Source organism: Ursus arctos, unplaced genomic scaffold (genome assembly GCF_023065955.2).
Source record: "Ursus arctos isolate Adak ecotype North America unplaced genomic scaffold, UrsArc2.0 scaffold_3, whole genome shotgun sequence".
Lineage (NCBI taxonomy): Eukaryota > Metazoa > Chordata > Mammalia > Carnivora > Ursidae > Ursus > Ursus arctos.
Genome location: NW_026622985.1, coordinates 24,884,537 through 24,908,338, shown reverse-complemented (window position 1 = coordinate 24,908,338; position 23,802 = coordinate 24,884,537). Strand labels below are relative to the sequence as shown.

Sequence of the window (23,802 nt, the reverse complement as noted above, 5' to 3'; positions counted from 1 at the left end):
TGGTTAAAATAATTTAGTGAATGAAATACCTCCTTTTAGCAAACTGTTAATACTTATTTAAGTGGTTTATAAGCATTTTGGAGCTTTTTGTCTCATTTTACATCTTTGAAACAACTTGCAAAATGTTTCAGTTAATTCTGAATTTAAGAGTGTTTTGAAAATCTCAGGGGAGATGTGTAATGTTTACTCAAAATAGACCTTTTGAATTTCAGGTATTCTTTTTAGCACAGGTTCTGCATAATTTTCCACATTTATACCAGAAATTGATGACTTCTGGTCTAAAGAGTAAGGCAAGGAGCAATTCAGTGTGTATTTCAAAAATAAAAATAGCACTTATCAGGAGATTAACAATTGCTTTCTCTCTCTGTTTTGAGAACCAAATCAGAGGAAATTGTTGAAACAGTTACCTGCACAGATAACTTCAAACGCAAATATGGACATGTAATTGAAGTCGTGTGCCCTCTCTGGGGAGGCTGATCAGGGCCCAGAGGCAGTGCCTGTGAAATGAGGCCAGTGTTTTGATCAAAGTTTACTTTTTAAAATTACTTCTCCTCTGTTCAGTGACACGTAGGTGGGTGCTAACTCAATTACCTTGTTTGAGATTTAGGTAAAGAGGTAATTAACCATGACCTAGGATTTTGGGGAGATTTTCAAATACAGATTGTGTGTGTGTGTGTGAGAGAGAGAGAGAGAGAGAGAGGGAGAATGAATGAGAGAATGTTTTGGCCTGAGGTGAGGAGTTTAACATCTTGAGCAGCTCTCAATTTCTATGCAATTTTTCAAATTTTTGTCAAATTTAGACATCTCTAAATTAGACATGCCCGTTGTGAGAAATGTACGAAAATGCAGAAGTTCCTCCAGTGAGGTTTACAATTTAGGAAAAAAAAATTTCCCCAAGATAATTTCTACCCCTATTAGCTCCTCTGAATTATATGCCAGAAAAATTGGTAAAGGCAAGGTGTCCATATACCTATATGAAAAAAAAAAAAAAAAGACTCTAAGATTTTGGATTCTTGGATATAAATATTATATGCCTATTTAAGATCAGCATTTTAAATTGTTTTGCCTCTTGTTTTTTGCCTCTTGATGTGTCGATCAATCAGCTTCTTAGTGAGAAATAATTTATTAATAACCATAATTGGTAGCATTTATTAAGTGCTAGGTGCCAGGCAGTATGCCAGTGTTTTACTTATATTACCTTATTTAATCCTGACCTCAACCTTATAAAATAGGGGTGGACATTATATTCTTTGATGAATGAAGAAGAAACTGAGGTCTTGAGCCATCGAATGTCCTTTTCCAGACCGCATAGTTATAGTGGGACAGGGATACACCTCTGATCTGTCTGATTCCACACTGGCTCTCAGCCGCAACATTATATTGCCTTCTTAGGCAGAACAGCTCGCGCACCAAGCATTTAAAATAGTATTTAAAGGGCACCTGGGTGTCTCCACTGATGAAGCATCCTACTCTTGATTTCAGCTCAGGTCATGAGATTGAGCCCCGTGGAGCCTGCTTGATTCTCTCTCTCCCTCTCCCTCTCCCCTCTCCCTCTGCTCTTCCCCTTGCTCTCTCTCTTAAAAAAAAAAAAAAAAAAGCATTTAGAATAAGGATGACCTTGTTTGGGTCATTACATATTACTAATATCTTAACATATTCTATATTAATAATATATAATTATATATAGTTGCTATAATATTAATATATAACTTAAATATAATTATATATTAATATTATGTAGTGTTATTAATATTATTGGGAAGTCTATAGTTTTTCTCTAAACCAGTGATTTTTTAAATGGAGGACATTTAAACTGCTATTTCTCTGGATAAATTAATGACTCTTGTTCTTCTTAGCTGTGAGTCCCCAAAAGAATACATAAAGTATTAATGGAATAAACATTTTTCCAGAATAATACGTGTGAAAGAAATCTTCAAAGTAAAATAGGCAAATGAATATCGAAGAAGCTGCTTTCAGAATATAATGCTACGAGAGCAGTCTTGAAAGATTAGAAGAGTCTGTGATTATGAATTGGAAACAGCTGGAATGAATTCAGTCATGATCAGCATAACTGAGGATCGTTTCTGAGAGTGAGGGATATAGAAAGTTAAAAGAGTCATCGCTCGGTACTGAGGTCACCTGCTTCGTAGCAGACTAAAATAGAAGAGAACAAGTGTTAAGAATTCGTTCTGCCTTCCCCATGCTTTTGTAGCTTTATTTTTAGAGCTCTGCCAACGGCAGTCTGGAGCATTGTTTGCCCTGAGGTGCCTGCCTGCTCAGGCGGGCTCGCCCTCTCTCGCGAGTCTTCGCCTCCCGTGACAGGTGTGAGGGACTTCCTGATTGTCACAGGCCAGTCACCTGGGTCAGCCACCCCGCTGTAGCTTGCTTCTTCAGCCCACTGAGCTCCTAAGAGAGGTAATTTTTCTACTGCCTGTTCACATGTATGAGTTATTTCTTAAGGCGAAGGCAATCAGAATGAAAGGGGGTTGGACAGATAGTGGTGCAGGAGTGATTAAAAAATACCGAACAAAGAATGGATTAAACTGTTGTGATGGATTGATTCATAAGGAGAGGATGAAAAAGAATATTTCGGGGTCTCCCTTACACAGCTAAACTCTCATAAATGTCCCAAACCACACAAACATACCTTTTTTTTTTTTTTTTGTAAAAGCAGAACACTTTTTTTTCTTATTAAAATTGTGCATGTGTGTAATCATAGGAACTCTTATTTAGAGATTTATCCAGAGTATGCTATTTACTCAAGTAGAAGTAGCAATTTAAAAGATATTGTTAAGAGCCACAGTTTCAAATACTTAAAAATTTAAAGCCCGGAAAACAATAGTGAGCAGAAGACAGCTTAGCCAACAACTTTCTCAGGAACTGTCAGCAGGCATGCTGTTCATTGGAATTAGAGAGATCTAGCGGTTTTATAGCACAGATACACATTTGAATCACTTGGGAAGTTTTCAGAAATTACCAGCGGTTAGGTCCTACCCTAGAGACTCTGATAATTGGCTTGGCATTGGTATTTTTAAAAAATCTCCCCAGGTGATTTTATTGTGTAGCCATGGCTGAAAACCACAGACTTAGAGAACTCAACAGCAATTAGTTCTGCTTTTGCCGATAGGTGTATTATCTGGAGTTCCCCATTCCACTTCTTTATATGTCCTTTCTTGTATTAGGAGCTATTAGAAGAGATAACATCTTATAAAGACTGGAGAGCTCTGTGAGGTGCGTTCAGAAGTTTGTACATCCGGTTAGATATGGTTTGCATAACTTGCAGAAAATAACATTTTAAAGTATACTAGCATTAATTAAAAAAGTCACAAGGCTTTCATTGCCAAATGAGGTATGCAAAGAGTCACTCAAAAATTTGTTTAATATCTACTATGAGACTGATGGAGAGACTAAGGGATTTGGCATTTTATTTGTTCTCAAGGAATTTATTTGTGATTAGGGGGAGCTAATAGGTAGAATTTAAGAAATAATTAGCCTTCCAAAGCTATGTGTGCGTCTCGGCAACGGACAACAGTGCTGTTGTGAATGCAGAAAGAGTACCGACTGGGCTCATATGGTCATAGAGAGTTCACAGGAGGTGGTGTAACTTGTAAAGTTTACCAGATGGTCGGTTTGCAGTCCTCACCATTACAGCTTTTCTTTTAAAATTTCAGTCCCTTTGAAGTTTTGTTGGTACCTTTAAAGTACTGAGCTCCTATCACCAACTCAGACTTGTTTATTAGTCTTTCCCCTGTAGGTAAATTTTGTTCATTGAATCACATTGTCTTGGGACCATCCTTAATTAGCTGATTACTCCTTGTGTTTGCAACCACTAGGTCCTTGAGTGTGATGTTTGTCTCAGAACAGGGCAGCTTTTGAGATGGCCTTCATAGAATGAGCGGAACATAGGTACAAGTGTCGTATGTTGAATTTTCCCACTTCAGGTTAGCAAAAGGTAAAGAGAGTATACCTGACTGAAAAAGGAAAGTTATTGCAGTAGTGATAGAGTTCATACAATTCATCTTCTGTGTGCCCTGATGCTAAGTGCATTTTTGGTGTTATCTTACATTTATAGCTTCTGTCACGTATTAGTTACTTTTGTTTAGTAAAAAAAAAAAAAAAAAAAAAAAAGACCCAAAGAGTTTATAATGTTATACATTAGTAAGTCATCAAGTCAAAATTCAAACACAGTCCAGAAGCCATTCTGATACCAAAAGCAGTGTTCTCTACATTCTGCCATGCTTCCTGGTATAAAGGAATCATGGGAAGAGACAAAAGGAAAGTATAAGGAACAGGCTGGGTTGAATACTGGTCCAAAGAATGGATTTCATCCTGATGGAAGTGGAGAGCCATTGAGGATTTTTGAAGGGGGAATATATTTTTGGTATTTTGGAACATTATTATGGCAGAGATATATAGATTATATTGGTTCAGTAAAAATGCTTATTCATTAAAAAACGATTTATTAGGGGTGCCTGGGTGGTTCAGTGTTAAGCATCTGCCTTTGGCTCATGTCATGATCCCGGGGTCCTGGGATCGAGCCCCTCATCGGGCTCCCTGCTCAGTGGGAAGCCTGCTTCTCCCTCTCCCACTCCTCTGGCTTGTGTTCCCTCTCTCACTGTCTCTCTCTCTCTGTCAAATAAATAAAATCTTAAAAATAATTTATTGAATACCTACTGTATTCTACACAGTAGCTAGTCCCTCGGAGCAGAGTTGTGTTGATAAGTGCTTTTAATCTAGAACTCTCACAGTTTGGAGATAGAATTAAGATACAACATCTGCCCTTTCCATATCTTGTTGTTGAACCAGCCTATTGGGTAATTGTGTTACCGGACTCAGGTTCTTGGACCCAGCAACAGTAGAAACGAGACTGGACCCAAAATGTAGGAACATAGGCAAGGCTTTACTGGGGCACAGCTAGAGCTGAAGGGAGACACAGTCATGGGTGGAGTGTCAGACTAGCTCTCTGAACAGTGGCCAGGGAATGTTTTGAAGGGGCTGAGGCAGGAAACGAGTGATGTTTTAAGCATGCTGGGGCACGGGAATACAGGAAGTTGGGTGCACAGGTGAAGTTGATGGAACATGAGTTCCATACATTCTATACATTGCATGTTTCATTTGCATGTTAAATCTTTACCCCGGGGTGTGATTCTTAGTATAAAGGGGGAAAAAGTTAAAGTTCAGCACTGGGGTCCATCTTGGGCACAGACTGGTTTGGTGTGGTCTTCCCCAGTCTTTGTAGTAAAACATCGCCCTCTCGGGAAGCATCCTCCTTCTGCATTGCTGCAAGATATGCAACTCAGGAGGCATGGAGTTTTAGCTTTTTTCTTTTCTTTTCTTTTTTTTTTTTTTCTTTTTTTTTTTTTTTTTTTACGGAGGCCACCAAAGAATGCTGGATTTTGTAGTCTGTGTTGAGTGGACCCAAGTGCAGTCCCTGCTCTGTCTCCATTGAGTCCTTGTTGGTGTTTGTTTTTTGTACACCCAGCTGTGACAGTGATGGGCTCTAGGGGAAGAAAGCTAGCTAGGAATCACAGAGCCTTTTGTAGTGGTCCAGATGATCTCACCTTAAGGGTATGAAGAAATGGAAGTGAAGGATAGAGAGAGGAAATAATAGAAAGAGTGGGCAGAATTTGGTTACATGAAATAATGAGAAAAGCCGGAACAGTCAGAGATACTATCAGAAGTATTGCTCTAAGTGACATTTTTTAATTTCCTATATATTCACACAAAGCTGAAAACATGGAAAAGGAATAAGCATTTACAGTATTTTTCTGCTATCTACTTTTTGTCTGTGTTCTGTGAACCTTTGTTTGTCTTTACACAAAAATTTTTTTTTTAAAGATTTTATTTATTTATTTGACAGAGAGAGACAGCCAGCGAGAGAGGGAACACAAGCAGGGGGAGTGGGAGAGGAAGAAGCAGGCTCCTAGTGGAGGAGCCCAATATGGGGCTCAATCCCAGAGCACTGGGATCACGCCCTGAGCCGAAGGCAGACGCTTAACGACTGCGCCACCCAGGCACCCCTTTACATAAACTTTTTAAAAATGGTTCTGTCACCATTTTTGACATGTAGCATGCTGTGACATCCTAATGTTCCAAATGTTAATTTTTACTTAAGTGTGGAAGTACGTTCATCTCATTGTACACATCATTCTTTTTATGAAATGTTTGGTATAGGGGACTGTGAAAGATACCACTGTTGGCATGTTTCTTTGTAGCTGTAAGAGAATTCACATTTGAGAGGTTATGAAAGAGGGAATATTTAAAGCAAGGGAAAAGCAGTTTATGCATTAAAATGATATCCTTTGTGGCAAAGAGCTAATGAGTCACTAAATTTGACGAACATGTTTTTTGAGCTGTTTTTCTTTTTAAAGATTTTATCTGTTTGTTTGTTTGTTTATTTTAGAGAGCTCGTGTGCAGGCACAGGATGAGGGGCAGAAGGGGAGAGAGAGGGAGAGGGGGAGGTTCTCAAGCAGACTCCACACTGAGCATGGAGCCTGTCGTGGGTCTCAGTCTCACAACCCTGAGATCATGACCTGAGCTGAAACCAAGAGTTGGATGGTTAACCAACTGAGCCACCCAGGTGGCTCTGAATTGTCTTTCTTGATGGCTGACACTCTTTAAAGAAAAATGCCTACCATTAAGTGTCAATATTATGGCCAGAACACAGAGTAAAACCGACCTCATCAAGCATTACACCCTCTTCCTGGGCTTTCTTACTACCATGCTCTTTCCCAGTCTGTGTGTCCTCGAGCTCTGACGGAGCATTAGAGAGGGCCATAAAATTATTTTTTAGGAATCCTCAAAGCCTTATGGGCACCAAACATTATGGCCTAGACGTGGAAACTGTCTTCTTCATAATAATTTTTGCTGTTCCTCAGTTCTATATCAGTGCTGTTATTATTAAATATATTTGGACATATGCACTTCATTTATTTTTTATTACAGGAAATCCTTATTCAAAAATTTTAGCCACCTGTGGCAACATGGATGGACTGTGAGGATATTATGATAAGTGAAATGTCAGGCAGAGAAAGACAAATACCATAGGATCTTACTGAGGTGTGGGATCTACAAAACAAAGGGAGAAACAAAACAACTCATGCATATGGAGAACAGAGTGGCGGTTGTGGGGGGGGTGAACTACCTGTAGGGTTCAGGAGGTATAGACTTCCTGTTATGAAATGAATAGGTCATGGGAATGTGGTGTGCTGCAGTATTGAGACTATAGTCAATGGGATTGTGGTGTATATTTCACAGGTTGCTGGAAGAGTGAATCTTGAAAGTTCTCATGGCAGGGGAAAAAAATTCTTTCTATTACTTTTTATGGTGACAGATGATGACTAGCTTTATTGTGATGATCATTTTGCAGTGTATACAAGTGTGGAATCACTACGTTGTATACCCGAAGCTATCAGTGTTATATATCTCAAACACATCTTAGTTGGCCTTGCGCTTAGTCATTTTTGTGGCCAGCGTACAGATAATTACAAAAATTCAGTTAAGTGAATTAAAATAATAGTAATCTTTCATTATTTGGGGGATAGACGATGTATACATCTTACAGAGGTACAGAAATATTCTGAGCCATTTTGTGCACACTTATTTTACTTACCTCTGTCCAAAATAAAGGTACTCAAATATGGATGTCACACTCATTTCCCATTGCCTTTTTGAATTTCAAATATATTCTCATAGCTCTGGCAATGTGAGCTCGCACACCTAGTGAGTGTGCTCTCTTGTGGTAACACTACCCGGGTGCAGGCAGAGCCCTCAGAAAACACTGTAACAAAGAGTTGAAGACAACTGTCAGTCAGCTGTTAAATTGTGCTGGAGTTCTGTGTCTGCGCCAGTCCCTTTCTCCAGTTGGGCGGAGGACATTTACCACCAACAGATTTGCCTTATTGGCCTCTTTATAATTTTTTTTAGAGGGCTAATAAGCATATTTGATTATTGCAATTCGTTTTTTTTGTATATAGGCCTATCATTTGAAATTAGTTAAATGTAATTGTTGATGCATAATAATTATTGGATTTAAAAAATAGTAATAATTACCTGGATGAAGTTGAAAAGAAATTAAAATATAAAAATAACCAAAGAGTGAGACCAAAAAAAAAAAAAAAGAAAAAGAAATCTTCCAAGGTTCAAATAGATAAGGATTTAAAGAAAAAAGCAGGGCATTGAATCCCAAAACTATGATTTCTGAGCTAGGTCTTCTCCAAAGTAAGAAAAAAAAATTAAAGACTTTATTTTTTAGAGTAGTTTTCGCAGAAAACTGGAAGGAAAGGTAGTACCTAGATTTCCCACATATCCTGTGTCTCCGCACATGCATGGACTCCCCCATTAGTGACCTCTTTTTCCTTCTACATATAGCATGAGAATCTAAACCATGAGCCCAGATGTGAAAAGAGTTGAGAATATGATATTTTTTGATGATAGGTTGGGGAATGTCTTCCAACAAACACCATTCAAACTATAATCCCCATATTTGAAACATAGTTCCAATTGTACAGATGTGATCATTTGCGTTATATAAATAACCAAAGTACATACTGAGCCATGTCCCTTGGAATCCCCTTCTGAATTCCATAGCGAACATTGCTACTATTGCTACTGGACATTCAGCCAAAGTATGAATTCCTAGACTTTGTCCTTCATTTTCCTACTGACCACCTCCTGTATTATATTTTTGTTTTGGCCAGGGATGTCACAATGCCTTTACTTAGAAATGAAGTAATTTTGCCAGCTTTAGAAATAAGATTCTTTTTGCATAAATTTAACTTATTTGTATATCCAAATTTGTATATTAATTTTAAGCCTTAATCATATGTCTTTTTTAGACAATTCTGCTAAATTTTAGTATATTTAATAAATACATTTAAAGAGGTGTTAATGGTCTGTTATTTTCATGTAATGATCTTAATTAGATATGCAGCTTCACTTTTAAATTGAGAACACTTGTTGCCTTTGAACATCATGAAACATATGCCTTTGACCATATTTTATGTTCAGAACCCTTAAGAACGGTGATATGAAATGACTAATAATTTAAAATGTGAAAGACAATTTTAAAATGTGAAAGAGAGTATCAATATTTTTTGGTAACCCTCCCATTTTACCTCAAGAAAAATTATTATAATACCAAGTGAATCTTATTTAACCAGTTTTGAAACACTCTAGCTCAGTGAGAATAATTCGCAAAATCAGCTAACACAGGAAAGGAAAGTATCTTGGATGGTTTGAATTCTTCTATTTAAATCTCCACTCACTGCCCCTAGTAAAAATAGATTTAGCACTTGAGTGACAGCAACAAATGCTGAAACCTAATCCTGAATTCTCAGTGCTCTGATGGGTCATATTTGGCAAATCACTGCTGTCTCTGGACTTCACTGATCCAGCAAATATCTTTTCTGTTGACCACAGAGGGAAACTACATGAGACGTTAGGCATAGTCTCATGGTGTTCTTTCTGCAGTGTCAAGTTAGTAGTGACTGAGGGTGTGAAAAGTGAGTTAGTGCGAAAAGTTATGTAATGGTGCCAAGTGTGGAATTAAAGAATTTGGCCTTAATTATTTTATAATGCATACAAAAGCATGCGAGAAATATAACTATGTTTATTCCTCTATAATTAAATTTTAAATCTGAGCCTGAAGAATGATAGTAGAAAATGTAAGCTAGTTACTTACAACTAACCTTAGTCGATTTAAGGATTGTTCACTAATCCGTTTGTACCAGGGATAGTAATTACGTTTCTAGGCTTTGGAAGGGAAGGGTTCATCTAGTATCCTTTGATAATCTAATCTAACGGCTAATCTGTTCTGAGCGTTGTCTCTACATGTAGATCCTTAGATATGCATGTTCCTGCACATGTCACTCTGTGTCCTCTTCATTGCAACTGTGAGCTTCCTTCAGGTCACTGGCCTCTGTCAGCCACTTCCATGTCTCTTTCTTGGCCAGAGTTTCAAGAACTTTTTTAGAACTCCCATCCAAGGATCTGACTCTTTGGTCTGTGTACTTTGACTACTGACTCAGTATAAGGATTAGGGGTGGGGGTCAGAGAAATGGAGAAGAAAGTAAATTCTCAGTTAATAGCATTGGATGTTATTCCTTTACATGAAAACTATTGAGTACTTACATTACTAATATAGTTTGTTATATAACTTGAATATTTCCATTGCCACTACATCTGGGAAGGGAGTGTGGTTGGGTTTGGGTGATATTGGAAGCTCAAACAATCTTAAAAAGTCTAAAAATCTTAGAAAAATACTGTTTTTTTTCAGTTGCGATTAAAAAAAAAAATCCTTCAAGGTAATGGAGTAATAAACCACTGTCAGCTTTGGAAGGGAATTCAGGGGACATTGGGATCGCTTCCCCAGCATTCCATTCCACTTTCCGCCTACCATGTAGTATCCAGGCTAATCAGCGCAATCTCATCCTTCTTGACGATGGTGGGGATGACACCCAATTTGATTTAGAAGGATGTCTGAGACTGTTTTCAATAGGTAGGGAAAAGGATATTTATCTTCCAGATTTCACAGGATACGTGTAAAGTTGGGGATTGTTCCATGATTTTGCTCCCCAAGGTGAAACCATCGTGATATGATACAGGGAAGAAGGCAGTGTGAAAATAACTGCAGAGAAAGAGAATTAAGAGTTCTAATTAAACCACACTTGAAGTCCATGGTACCTTTAGAGATTTTTAAGGAGAACGGTAAAAATAATTCTATTCAATGAGCCAAGAATTTGAGTTTTCTGTCTCTTGTTACCAAAAACACTCTTGCGAATACAAAGATATGTTTGTTGGCAGTTCTTAAATATGTTGCCTTTAGGACCTTCCTGCAGTCAGAGCTGGCCATCATCTGGCTCTCCTGACTTGAGTATCACCAAGTTCAAAACTAGAGCACTTTCCACCCCACCCTTCTTATCCCAAACTTCTTCTCTTTCTTTTCTCTTGGCTAATGGCATCACCCTTTAAGTGTTCTAAGTTAGGAAACTTAGAATCATCTCAGGACCTCCCTTCCTGATGCTCTTCTGTCCCCCTCGCACCCAGAATCAATTGGCTATCACATCTTTTTTCTTCCTCCATTTTCTGTTCCCTTTGATAATGGCTTAGAGCAAGTCTTTTCCACCTCTTATGGCATTTTCTTATTAAAAATAGTAATCTGTTAACATTCTGGTCCCTTAACCACAACATCCTGTCCTTCACATTGCAGTCTAATAGCTTAAAAAAACAAGCACACAAAGACAAACATCTGAAGACGCCCCTTCTTTATTTAAAAAATTTCAGTGGATTGCATTGCTTATAGGATAAAGTTCAACTCTTTGGCCTCAACCTACTTTTTAAGATGGAAAGGTCTTTATTCTGCTCTCACTTCATCATTTAAAAGATTGGAATAATATTAATAAAGTCATAAATATATTGTGAGGGTTAATATAGATAATGTGTGAGTGTCTAGGACATGGGAAGTTCTAGATTAAGTAGTGATTGCTCTTACACACTGAAAAGTAGTAGTTACTGCTGAAATCTGGCTCTGTGACTTTGCATATGCTCTTGCCTGTCCTGCCCAGCCCTTCTGTGCAAGTCTTCTTGTCTTTTATAATCCAGCTGATTCTTTCCCTCTGTGAAGCTGTCATAGCTCCCTCTGTTATAAGGGGTGCATTTTGTTAAGAACTTTCATGGCATTTATCACATTATATTACCACATATTTTTTTACAAGTTAGGGGCATCTGGGTGGCTCAGTCCATTAAGTGTCCGACTCTTGATTTCGGCTCAGGTCACGATCTCAGGGTTGTGAGATCGAGCCCTGAATCTGCTGAGCGTGGAGCCTGCTTAAGATTTTTTCTCTCTCTCTCCCCCTCTGCCCCTGCCCCCAAGGTGCTCTCTCTCTTGAAAAAGTAAAAAAATAAAAGTAAAAAAAATTAGAAAAAAATAACCCTTTTTTTCCCCTGAGTTTTTTGAGAACAGAAATTAACCCTTTTCCACCTTCTAAAGTTACATCGCTACTCTGACACTTTCTATCCCCTTTCCAACTTGTATTTTTTTCTAGTGCTTATATTTAGGTAATACCGTTATCTAAATAATATTTTTTCTCACATTTTTTATCTTTCTCACTAAAATGTATGTTCCATTAGAATAGAGGTTTTTGCCTTTTTATTCACTGCTGCATCCCTAGTCCCTAAGAGAGGACAACATATCGAGGGGATGAATGAATGTCTCATTTATCTTTTATTTCTCATGCCTAACATAGTATCTGCCATATATTAGGTGCTGAAGAAACATAGCTGAATAAGTGAGTTATGCTATAAATCTGGAAAATTGGAAGAATGTGTATTGGTGACTTAAATGTAGAAGATTCTCAATTAGGGCTTAGGTACATTTAATAGGGAGAAGATAGGCATGAATTGTAGTGATATTGCCCAAGTGCCCCCTTTGGGATTAAAAAAAAATATATATTTTTTAATGGAGGGTATAAAATGAAAAGGAAGGTGAGAAGGGATATGGAGTCTCTTAGTTTTTATTCATTTACACAGAGAGTGAATTACAACTGTCACATGGAAGTGTCACCAATTTCCCTGTCTGCCAGTTTATAAAATGGAAATGTAAACTTAAACTTGTTTTGTTAAGAACCTTTTTTTAAAGATTGTATTTATTTATTTAGAGAGAGAGAGAGAGGGAAATGTGGAGAAAGGAGGGTCAGAGGGAGAGGGAGAGAGTCTCCAGCGGTCTCCCCCTGAGCATGGAGCTGGACGTGGGGCTCGATCTCATGACTCTGAGATTGTGACTTGAGTGGAAACCAAGAGTCAGACACTAAATTCACTGAGCAATCCAGGTACCTCAAGAACATTTTTTTTTCTAAACTCTTTTCTGTCTTGTGAGAATAGTTCAATTCTAAAACGCACAGTTTTTGTTAAATCACAACAAAGGTAAACAGAATTGAGTGGAAACACGAGTGCCTTTTCTTGCTGATTGTGGCTTTTGAGAGACTGAAAACTTCATGATAATCGAAATCTGGCCAGAGATTGACGATTGTACTGGTCAGGTTTGAATTGGTGGCTTAAATGTGGAAGGTTCTCTGTTCCAATATCAAAATCACTCTCAGTTTATAATTAAAGAATGAAAGAACAAAAGAAAGAACAAAAGAAGGATGAAAGGAAAGAAGGAAGAGGGAAAGAGGAAGGGAGAGAGGATGGAAGCAAGGAAGGAAAGAGAGACGCAGTGATTTTGTGGTGAGACTTGCTCAGACTTGAGTAAAGCAGTTCTCTAAATGGCGTTTATTTTACTGTGTCCCAACAGCAGCGTTTAGCTTCTCTGGATGTATTAGTGTGGATATACAGGTACATCTACACGTATATACACACATATATTTATGTAATAATAAGTAGTTCAACACATAATAAATGATAAAGAATTTAAAAACCCCACAAAGTTGTTTTCTGATTTGAAAACTATATTATCAATAAGCTTTTCTGAACAGAATGATGTTTGTCCTTAACTGTGGCAAAGACAGCCAGTTATGGAAGTGGTAAATTAGCTGATTTGCTGCAATAAAAATCATGAAGCAGTCATCCTTCTCTCGCAGCTGCAGTCATCCTTCTCTCGCAGCTAAGCGTGCTCCCCTCCTCTGTCAGTCTCTCTCCTCTCTTTTAGGAAGGGGCTGTTAGGAATGAGGCTCCAAGGCCATCGAGTCCTTCCTTGTACTTCAGTGGTTCTGCTCTGATCTCAGCCTCCTACGGTCCTGATGTGTAGGGATTAACTTCATTTCTAGGTATTTAGGGGAAAAAGCAGTTGGACACAGCCTCCCCCAGAGGCTTTGCCCTTGGTCTCTCTGTCCACCTTCTAATCCTATCCAACTGGGTGGTCTCCCTGGTCCCTTCCCCTACTCATGACTCTCGGCTGTTGGTCATTTCATTCCCACCACCTGGCTTGCCCTTTGCCCCTTTTATCATCTAGTAAAAAACATTTCATCTTTTAAGACCCAGTTTCAAGTCTTATCTAGTAAGTGAGATGAATCTTGACTCCCCTGCTGTGTTACTTTGGTAAGTTATTTAACCTCTGTGTGTCTCATTTATATAACGGTGCCTATCACAAAACACGGCACTGATGATTAACTGAGATCTTCTGTGCTTAGCACAGTCTTTTATATGACAATATATGCTCAAGAAATTAGGTGGTCAGAAAAAGATAAATGCCACCTTCTGTGCTAATGATGCTCTTTCTTTGAATAAATGCCTCATTAGTGTATTTATTTTATTAATGTAATCACTAATGTGCCTTTGTTTCTCTACTAGTTTGTGGGCCTTATTGGCACAGACTTTTGCATTTTTCAAATGCTCAATTTTAGGCAGAATGAATGTTATTAAGATTAACCACAATCTGGGGCACCTGGATAGCTCAGTCGGTTAAGCAGCTACGTTTGGCTCAGGTCATGATCTTGGATTCCTGTGATCAAGCCCCGCATTGGGCTCTCTGCTCAGTGGGGAATCTGCTGCTTCCTCTCCTTCTGCCCCTTCCTCTCCCTCTGCCACTCCCCACCTTGCTCATGTGTGCGCTCTCTCTCTCAAAAAAAAAAAAAAAAATCTTAAAGATAATCACAATCTAAAAATGTTGTCGTAAATACAAATACATAAAGTGTATAACTATTCATAAAAGGAGGAAATAGAGGATCAAAAGAATGCCAAAAGAAGAAAGAAAGAACTATGAGTACTAAACTACGAGCATATTAAATACAAGCATAGTCAAATTAAAATATATTGTTATATCAGTATAACATCATTCACCTCTATTAAAAGTTTAAGAATATAATGATATAGGTAATCCATGTGGGAGCAGGGAGCTTGTTAGTTGGAAAGACCAAATGCTAATGATAAACAAACAAAAACAAAAACAAAGAAAATTGAGGGGAAAATGGTTTGGTCAATGAATGCCTCTTCTGTCTGGTTTCTGGTTCCAAAATCAAATGACTTTGGTTGGCAACCCATTGTGGAATGAGTGGGGAGAGGAGGATCATGCAGCTTTTATGAAAAATCTGGAAACTGATGAAAAATACAAAGAACTCAACACAAGACTTGAAAAGCATTTAAGTTCACAGCATCAGAAATTAGTTAGAAATATATGGGTGGTTTGGGATGTTGTTAAGACTGTTTTTAGTTAAGGAATATAAATAAAAAGGAAATCTTATTTCATAGCATTTATTATGGAATATCAAACTCCATTTATTATGGAGTATCTTTACTCCCTAAAGACATTTTTTTCATGTCTTCTGTATTGCCAATATGTGGACCCATATTTTAGTATTTTGCGTAATAGTTTAGAGCTTGGTTTTATCATATATTTCCTTCATTAATTGGATACCGGAAGTAGCAAGACCACTGCCAAGAAAACCAATTTAGTGAGTTTCACATAAAAAGGTGTAGATAATGGATAGACATGAAGGGGAATATTACAAATTGAGGAATAGTTGTTTAGAAGTAAAGGAGCAGTGAGTGCAAGGAATCCCCAGGGAAGAAATACATTGTGAAGTCACTGAGTAACGAATCAACTGTGAGAAAGGCTAATGTTAATATTAAGGAAACGTTAGCTAACTTAAGACCATCCACGTATTCATCTTCATCTTTAAAGCCCCAGATTATGAGACCTGTACAATGATACCTGGAACTCTGCAGTGCTTGAAAATTACACAGAACTTAAAAGTTGGAAAGAAAAAGCTTGGAGAGTAAAGGGCCAATATAGCAGTTGAGAAGGTAATTTCAACTGAGAAAAAATGGTTCCTAAAACTTGAGGTTGGGTTAACGGGTGAAGGGCAGAGTGTTTTTATTTGAATTATACATAGAAAACTTTTAACTAATAATTGCGAAAAATAATAAAATGTATTAGAAAGTCCAAATCTATTTGGAATAAAGAAGTTTTGAGTTGCCTGCCTGACTTTAATTGTCATGTTTTCTGCTACAAAATATTTTTATAGGCTGAGAAAATATGCACTTATTAGTAAACGTTGACCAAAGTCTGTAAATGTCGTATTGTAAGTACAGATAGACAGGCATGTTATTCTAACTTCCTTTAGACTGTTAATTGTACTCAAATAAACTATTAATTGTAACCAACAGTTCATATCAATGAACAACATAACATTCAGTTTATTTCCTTTTTAAAATAAACATTTTTGCCTTTCATACTTAATATGAGTTTTCTGCTTAGAGGATTATTTTTTTAACTATAAACTAATTACACTGAATTACTTCTAATATAATATTAAGTGGAAAAATCTGCTTTTCAAAGCAGAATGCCAGGCATGAGCCCTGGCAAGTATGATTTTACTTCCATAGCAATAAAGCACGTGGTACAAAGGACTGGGTCCTGGGATCAGATTGCTCGACATTGCCCTTGTCACTTAACTTGGTATGCAGTGTCAGGCAAGTATCTTTTTAAGTTTTCCGTAGCTCAGTTTACTCTTCCAGATTGTACAGTCTATCAGAGTTGTGGTTTTTGTCTTCTTTTGTTCAAAATAGTATTCTAAATATCTAGAATAATGGCCTACCTATGTAGTAGGCGTTCAGTAATCCATCTCAAACTGAAAGCCTGTATTACCTACCAATAGGGTGCTTTAAATGTGGACCATTTCCCATAATTCCTGACAAATAGGAAACGCTAGTTGTTGCTATCGCTTATTCTTATAATTGTTAGTTTCTATTGTGGGTGAGGATGAAAGAGGTTTAAAAGTAAACCATTCCAAGGAAGAGGGCTGATGTTTTGCAGAAGGGCTCTCCATTCTGGTGAAGTATGTTAGTATCTGATGATTAGTTCTATTTAGTCAAACACAGGGAGAGGAGAGGATGGGTTTATGTGCTCCTCACTAATAAAGGTTTGAAGTGGCCTTGAACCTCTTCGATTCTTTGCCTGTTACACTTACCCTTTTTTGGTCTCCTCTAACAGAAAAATAGCTTTTGATTCTTTTGCTTCTAATGTTTGGGTTTATTCTGAATTTGAGGCTAGTAACTTAAGCCATTGGTGTTATGACTCAGGTTTTCTTGTCCTTATTATTTCTCTACCTCTTCATGTTTTATATGCAGTAACTCTAGCTAATTAAATGTAATGGCTAATCTCTAATTTTTCTACCCCAAGTATGAAACTGATTTGGAAGTTCACAGGTCCAGTATAATATTATCAGGGCTTAGGAACTTTGTAATATACTCAATGTTGCCAGAGTATACTCAATGTTTGCCAGAAATGTTTGCCAGAAATGTTTGTCATTTTTTTAGAAATCTTTTTTTAAATAGAAAGGATTCTAGGAAGGCAAACAAACCAGCAAGACTCAGAAAACAACAAATAGCCCCCCCACCCCCAAAAAACCAAGCACCTAAAAACTCCCCTAAATCTTGTACATGTTGCTCCTTTGGAAATGGTCCCTTACTCTTTGTTCTGTATGCAAGATACACTGCTCTCACAAAAACGTCTGTGAATCAGACTAACTGGCAAATGATCTTGGATGTTGATTACAACATCTCTCTTTCTCTTACTTTCTCTCTCTCCCCACCTGCTACCTACCTACCTACCTACCTACCTACCTACCTGCCTACCTACCTACCTACCTACCTACCTACTCTGTCTGTCTATCCATCCATCCATCCATCCATCCATCCATCCATCCATCATCTGTCTACATATGATAGATTTTATCTATGGTAGATTCTAATACAGATAATTTTGTTTTTTCTCCCCTTTCTTCCTTCCTTCTTCCCTTCCAATTTTCTGCTTCCTCTTTCCCTCTTTGTCTCTTTCCTTTTTTCCTTCTTCCTTCCCTTTTCTCTTTTTTTCTGTGTCATTTTTCTTGTAAGCTGTTTAAAATTTATAAAGAGAAGCAAAGGTACTATGTAAAATCTCTGAATTCTGATTTGAAATGCAGGTAGACATGTTCAGAACTCTGTCCACCTGAAGCCTTCCTTGACTCTGCTCATTTTCCCCTTGTGCCCAGAGTTAATCAAACCCTCCTTTGGGTCCCATTCTGCCTTATACTTGTCTCTATTGATGTGTTAACTTTTAATTAAATTTTATTAAATTTTTCTTCTGTATTATTTGAGAATACATTGAGAATTGCATCTCTTTTATTCCTTGCATTGCATACTTGGCACATACCAAAGGTCCAGTAAGTTTATTTTTTCACCCTTGACCTTTGGCAGTTTCTTTCAATTCTTTTCACTTGAAATTTCTGTTCTCCTCCAGTTCTTATTTCAATAAAGGCTTGTTTCTGCTGTTTTCTCATTGATGTTTCATTAGGGATCTATAAGATATCTACCTACAAACAAGAAATTGTATATAAATTATATATATGTACCTATATAAGTAACTCAAATGCTTATTTACTTTGCAAGTGCGTTTGATTTTACATTCCTGAATATCAAGAATAAGTATTTCTTTACTATTATTATTAAGTCTTACTCTGTATTGTGAAAACACAAATGAAAGCTTTAGTATACATACAACGTGGCATTTAGTAGTTATGTCCAAGAGATTGCAGTCACAGGCAGATATTCTTACAAATGGATTTTATATGTTGGAGAACTTTTTTCAAGTCTTAGTTTTGATTACATTAAAATAATTCAAGAATGTTCAGAAAGTACATCTTTTCTGTTTGCTATTACATTAGAATAAAATATCCAAGGTATTAAATATTATTTTTAATCTCACTCACTAATTTAAATGTGTATTTTATTAGCTCTTCTTTTTATTTGTCTATTTTTGTTAATATGGATACAGTACTATTATTTGAGCCATTGTCTAACTTGAACATGTCTGTTTAGCCTTTAGCACAGATTATACATTCTTTATATTCAAGAACATACTTAGCATTTGTTCTTTGTGTAAGAATTCAGCATTTCCCTTTTGCAAGATGACCTTCATTTCCATTACTTCATTAAAATAGTACGTGTCTGTATATAGGTAAAAATTTTACATGCAGATGCTGTTTCAAGGTAATTCAAGTGATATTACCTTTTCTTTCTTTTTCTTTCTTTCTTTCTTTCTTTCTTTCTTTCTTTCTTTCTTTCTTTCTTTCTTTCTTTCTGTGTGTAGGTGTGACATTTTATCATATTGAATCTTTTAGGAATGAGCTGGAAGACTGATTACTTATAACCTCACTTTTATAAAACTCATGGTGTTGATAATAAGATCAAATTGCTATCACTCCCAGAATATTAATAAGAAAGGAGGAATATTATCTTCAAGGTAAAGGGCTAATATATTTTTTGTATTGTCTTTGCTGTTTTCTAATGACTTACAGAGGCACTTGAATATTTCAAAGACGAAACATTTATAATTAGAATTTTTTCATTGACATGAGACGGGATGCAATATTACCTTTTTTTCCTGAAGTGGTTATTGTTCATGTATTGTTTTATCTATTCTTTTAATCATAATAATACATTCATTCATTCTAAACTGATAGTGATTTAACATGGCAGACCTCACAAGGGTATTTTAAAATAAAACAACATTTCAGGAAAGAAAAAGTTTATATAAAACAAGGGATGACTATTGCAGGTGGGAAAGGAAGTTAATTTTTCCAGCCCCCTTTAAATTCCACCATATAGGACCCTCAACTTTATCTCTGCAAACAACTCCTGCTTTCTGTTTGGTTTGTATCTATGCAAAGAAGCAAAACTTAAGGAAAAATAGTCTATTATGTGACAACAGTTATGGCATGTAAAGGTCAAATATAATATTTTTGTACTGTATGCTCTCTTGGCTTGATGTAATGTTGGTTTTTCTTTTTGGTGTTGATGTTTAAAATTTCACTGTGTTTTGAATTTGAGCAGGTTAATCTGGATAGTCTGAGGCTTCAGAATTGGATGAGTGGGTAAAAAGTCAGGTGAGTCAGAGGGAGAAGGAGAGATTGCACTGCATAATTTGCCGGTCCTGTTCAATCCACTGTTAGATATTATGAGGAATTTCCTCCTGACACAGAAAGCATGCACACTACCTAATCATCTAATTATATCCTTGCGTGGTGAATGTGTTGTCACATTCTAAAACCATCTTTGAATTAGCTTTTTTTTTTTTTTAACCTTGGTACTCTGTGCTTTCCGAGATTTTATATGGTCGTATGAACTGTGAGTGATGCTCAATATTGACAAGTACAGTGCAAACAGCAGATGGTAAGATACTGATGGAGACATTTGTTAATGGGCCAGTTGTCTTGCTTAGAAGCACAGCTTTTTGGCAGTTTTTGGCTCCCCCCCCCCTGCTTTTCTACACTATGTAGCTTGGAAGGAGGTTCTTTTATGTTTCCAAAGGTTCTTTTATGTTTTGTTCATGGGGAAAAAAATCGTGAATGTCAGGACAGCATCCAACTTAAATGAAACCACCCTTGGTAAATGGAGTTACTGCATCATGTAAAAGAATACTTCTTTCAAAATCATATAATTTCTGTGATAAACATTAGAATTTATTTTAGTTTTATAAACCTGTTACCATATTCAATAACTAACATTTTCTACATTGGATACATAGTTTTGTATTTATTTATGTGTGTATGTGGGAGGTGCTGTCCCATAACCGATGGTAAGCACCTCAAGGGAAAAAAAAGATGTCTTTCACGTCCTTTCCCAAATCTCTGGAACTGTGCACCTTCACAGCAATTGCTGTATAAATCCTTATTTTTTATTTTATTTTATTTTATTTTATTTTATTTTATTTTATTTTATTTTATTTTTTTTTTAGAAGTAGCATTTTGTGTCTTTGCTATTCATTTCTTTGCTAACTGGCTATTTCTTATTGATGATGTAGTCCTTAAGCCCTGATTTAAGGCATCCTAAAGATCTGTCAGGGGCGCCTGGGTGGCTCAGTCGTTAAGCATCTGCCTTCGGCTCAGGGCGTGATCCCAGAGTCCTGGGATCGAGCCCTGCATCGGGCTCCTCCGCTGGGAGCCTGCTTCTTCCTCTCCCACTGCCCCTGCTTGTGTTCCCTCTCTCAGGCTGTCTCTCTCTTTGTCAAATAAATAAATAAAATCTTAAAAAAAGAGTCTGTCAGGCTTCCACTGTATTTCTACTCTAGGTTTGCACAAAAGCAAGGAGAGAATGAAATATTGAAAGCAGGGAGAATGAATATTCAACTTTCCCAACAGGCTTTTCTTTTCCTCCAAGAGAATCTGAAGGTTAGCACATAGTTAAGGGCCAATGACCCCGCTTTCTGTAAAAGGCAGGTCAAGACCTAAGAGAAGAATTGGTCTCTCGAGTCTTTCTCCTACAGATTCTTTGACTGTTTGAGTAAGTTAGAATGTTCTATGGATTGTCATTCAGATGAGACACAACCGCATTGCCCTTTCTCTAAACCTTTGCAGATTTCTAGGATGCTAGTTCATCTTGATTTTACTTATTCTATCCTGACCTCTTAAGATCGTACAGAAATTCCTGCTACCCCTGTCTTCTCCTCTGAGATCCTGATGCATGTACATCTTTTTAAACTTAAATAACAATACAGAATAACATGTGAGATATATTTAACTTATCTTCTTGCTTATTTTTACGTACGCTAGTTTATGCAATTCTCCTAACAACCCAATAGGTTAGGTATTGCTACCTGTATTTTAAAGCTGGGTAACCAAGGTTGAGAATTTCTGTGGTCACTTCAAGTAAGAATGAGGCATTAAACTCAACTATCAGCAAAGTGGGCCAACTGCATGATTAGAAGGCTGTGGGGCATGGGCACCTGGGGGGGTCAGTCGTTTAAGCATCAGACTCTTGATTTTGGCCCAGGTCATGATCTTAGGGTCCTGGGATCACGCTCCATGAGGGGCTCCACACTCAGCATGGAGCCTGCTCAAGATACTCTCTCTCCCTCTCCCTCTGCCCTTCCCCCTGTTTGTGCGTGCTTGCGTGCTCTCTCTCTCAAATAAATAAATCTTAAAAAAAAAAAAAAAGGTTGTGGGGGGTTGTAGGGTAGGGAGACTAGATTTTTCTAGTAAAAATAATACCTTATGTTGTGCACATAAATGCTTTATTTTTTTTATTTTTAAATTTTTTTTAAAAGATTTTATTTATTTATTTGACAGAGAGAGAGAGACAGTCCGTGAAAGAGGGAACACAACCAGGGGGAGTGGGAGAGGAAGAAGCAGGCTCTCAGTGGAGCAGGGAGCCCAATGTGGGGCTCGATCCCAGAATGCTGGGATCATGCCCTGAGCCAAAGGCAGATGCTTAACAACTGAGCCACCCAGGTGCCCCTAAATGCAGTTTTATTAATAGACTACATACTTAAAAATGGAGGTGAAGTAAAGGACCAGGAAATCTTTAAAAAAAAAAAAAATCAGAGCATATGTAATACATAAATAAAATTTGGAATTCATGTGTTTGTCAGATATACCCATTGTGAGTATTCAGATCTCTAGTGTGCATTAAAATGTTTGAGGGTACAAACGACAGCCAAAATGAGAGCTATCTGTAGAGGAAAATAGTCTAGAGATTTAAAAATAATCTTCCATCCTTACTGTCTGATTTATCTTAAAATTTTTTTTTTCAGTTGTGTAACTTCTTTTAACTTTTTCTGGAAAAGTTTAGATTGTCAATTTTCTTGAGGTGAGATCGTGAACATATTACCTTTAGAGTAAATTTACGTATTCTCATCTTGTCTGTGAAAGGTGAAACTAGAGCCTCACACTAATTTCAAGCAAATCTTTCTTTCCTTTTTCTTTTCCTGAGAAGAAAATGCCACCCTGGAGAAGCAAGTAAGTCTCAAGTTTGGTGTTCTTTGATGCCTCAGAATTTTGCTGACTGTTCTTAGTTTCCTGGTCTACATCCTGCTGCTGTTCTCTTGTGTCCCCTAGAGCTGCTCTGACCTTCGTGGATCGTATATGTCATGGAAAATGCTCTCAAAAATGAACAACCAACTTGACTATATTCTTGCAGTTTTGTGCATTTTGTTCTCAGCACAGTGAACTGGTGGTTAGAACATCTGGAATTTATTTTCTTATATGTTCTCTAGTCAGTCACTCCTTCATTTTGCCATTAGTAAAGGAAGCCAACATAAAACAAAACCATAGCCTCGTCTTTTGATTATCAAGTATAATGAAATTTGTAGAATATTTGCTAATTCATGGAAGAAAAATGAATTTATAAGTAGAAAATCAGTACTTCTTCCCTGTTTTCATAGACTTCTTTCTCTGCCAGTGGAAAGTCAGACCTAGAGATTAGCTCTGATTTAATTTGAACTGAGGAACCTTCACTTTGAACATGAACAGTTTATGCTATTCTAATGTATTTTAGTTTTCTTTGCTACTTCATGTTTGCAAATAGGTAATGAAGTAACAGAACTATTACTGCTTAGGTCTAAGATATTTTGAAATAGGGAATGTCTGAAATCCTGTAGGAAAGGTAGTTTTTAATTAGTTATTCCCCCTGGTCATCTGAGTACCTCAGAGAATTAAGGGGTCATTTGGGAAAGTGAAACCTGATATTTTCATGTAACTTTCATTGTTGGATCATCATATCAATATATTATAAATTCATAAATAAAATTTGTCACGCTTGGCACTTTCAAGCATGATAAAACATTTGTGAATTTAAAGAAACATTAAATTTGGTAGTACAAAACAAGCTAACAATATTGCTTAAGAATGCATGTTTTTGACTGAGATCTGAGCCTCACTGATCCAGCAGTGATCTTCACTTTCACATAGAGAATAACAATAAAGAAAATGCCCTTTTTAACATGGGGTGGAGGGGAGCAGGGATTGGAATAGCAACAAAGAATGCTTTAAATTTTGCAGGGTAAGAATACTACAGTTATTTCTAAACTGTTTCACAAATATGTATGTCTT

General features: G+C 37.0%; 1 protein-coding gene across 9 annotated transcripts in view; it reads left to right on the top strand.

Moving 5' to 3' along the window:
* The window catches only part of CACNA2D1 (calcium voltage-gated channel auxiliary subunit alpha2delta 1), a 484,525-nt gene that overhangs the window by 28,697 nt on the left and 432,026 nt on the right, over nt 1-23,802 (top strand). The window contains exon 1 of one of the 9 annotated variants that reach the window (XM_044386076.3): nt 1,980-2,415. The exons of the other annotated variants lie outside the window; for them this stretch is intronic. The gene's annotated coding sequence lies outside the window, so the exon portion shown is untranslated. Of the gene's footprint in view, nt 1-1,979; nt 2,416-23,802 lie in introns of those variants that run through there. 9 annotated transcript variants of the gene reach the window in all.